Here is a 2,153-nt window from a genome sequence, read left to right on the forward strand (position 1 = left end):
CAAGTTCTTGATGCTCCCTGGTATTAATCAAGCTTTAGGTACTGCAGCGAAAGTTCTACTGCCACGGACGTCTCTGGGCTTCTTAAAGAGAACTCCGAACTCACGGGTGCTTGTGCTTCTCTCTGGAACTCTAAACCCTCTATCAACTCCAGGAGCAGAGCCAGCTATTGATGTGGTGCTACTGCTAACTCCACACTACCCGTTCCGGCCACGATGTCCCAGCATGCCTTTCACAGGAATGTCAACACTTTCTCTGGGCTCTACTTCCACTTTTGAAATTTCTATTTTGTATTCTGTCATCTAAAGTGAAGTCCTTCAAGTAACAATTCTGGGGAAACATGTCCATTTAGAAAAAAATAAACAACACTAATGATGCTCTTATTTTAAAATTTTTATTGTGAATTGAGTTAAGGTTTACAGGACAGATTCACATTCAACAAATTATACACTTCATTTGATCTCATGAAAATTCCCTCAATGTAACGTCACTTTTCCCACTTCCTCCGTGTGTTTCTTGTTTCCATTCCTGTTTCCATTCCTCCTTCTTCCTGCATCCTTCTGAATTCTGTCCTTAGGTAAATGCTGTCCTTTTCATCTTGAATGAACAACCATTGTTGTGTGCCTATGGTGTGCCTACCTTACTAACATTGTTGTCCCCCAATATACCTTTCTGTTGTGTTGTTAATGGCAAAGGTAACTATACTTAGACTGGATTCATGGATGTTACAGGTCTGGAAGTCCCCCCAAATAGCTCTCACTTTCCATTTTCAAAGACCTCTCTCCTATCTGTTTTCAATCGATGGCTGAGGACACTTGGTCTGCCTCTCCTTCATCAATTTCCTTGTTGCTTTAGATGAGAAGCTTCTATATGCTTCAAGTCAATCACTACTAGAAATAGCAAGCCCCAGGAAATCATACGCATGTCTCTATGATCATTTCCCATCTCTTTGCCTTGCCCTGTACCAAAATGTACACAGAGGAAATGGTGGAATGTATAGATCCTGGATTCAGAGAAATTCTCATTCTGCTCCTTCTATTTGTGTGTGGGTTGGATTCATCACTCTAACTGGGATAACACAAGTATTTTAAGAGTTCTAATGATTGTGGCACTGTAGGATAAGCACAGGACTACTAACCGTCAGATAGGCAGTTGAAACCCACCAGGCTTGGAAACCCTATACAAGATTGCTGTGAGTCAGAATGGACTACAAGGCACTAAACAACAACAACAATTGCTACTGGAGTTTCTTGTGACTGTTTTTTAAATTCTTTTAAAAACTTTTCATAAAATGTAGTGAAGGTTTACGAATCAGATTATCCGTTTTAAATTCAACAAATCATATTCATTCCACTGATTGCAGTCCCCTCCAAGTACCATCAATTAACAGTACTTTTTATTCACTTTAACTCTTGCATTCCTTATTTCCAATACCTTCACCTTTCCTCTGTCAACCTCCCTCTGGTTGTATATTGCCTTCCCCATCACCAAAGTTAACATGTGTCTACCCTTTTGTTGTTGTTGTTAGATTCTGTTGAGTTGACTCATAGCTACTCACAGTGACCTTATGCACAACAGAATGAAAACCTGCCTGGTCACATGCCATCCTCACAGTCGTTGTCAAGCTTGAGCCCACTGCTGCTGCCACTGTGCTAATTCATCTCTTTGTCGGGGGGAGGGGGGTGCTCCCTATTTTTCGCTGACCTTCTACTTTATCTAATGTGATATTTGTTCCAGGGACTAATTCCTCCTGGTAATATATGCCAACTACGAGAGATGAAGTCTCACCATTCTGGCTTCCAAGGATCATTCTAATCACAACACAGAATGTATGAAGTAAGAAACTAGGAAAATTGGAAGTTGTCAAAATGAAGTGGAATGCATAAACATCAGTATCCTTAGCATTAGTGAGCTGAAATGCACTGGTATTGGCCATTTTGCAAATGACAATACATAATTTACTATGCTGGGAACGACAAATTAAATAGGACTAGCATTGCATTCATCATCAAAAAGAACTTCTCAAGATCTGCCTTGAAGTAAAACACTATCGTGATAGGATAATATCCATATACCTATAAGGAAGACATAGGAACACTGAACGGTTTAAAATTAAGAAAGATATGCGACAAGGTTGTATTCTTTCACCATACTT

Source organism: Chrysochloris asiatica, unplaced genomic scaffold, assembly GCF_000296735.1.
Source record: "Chrysochloris asiatica unplaced genomic scaffold, ChrAsi1.0 scaffold00212, whole genome shotgun sequence".
In the NCBI taxonomy this organism is placed as follows: domain Eukaryota; kingdom Metazoa; phylum Chordata; class Mammalia; order Afrosoricida; family Chrysochloridae; genus Chrysochloris; species Chrysochloris asiatica.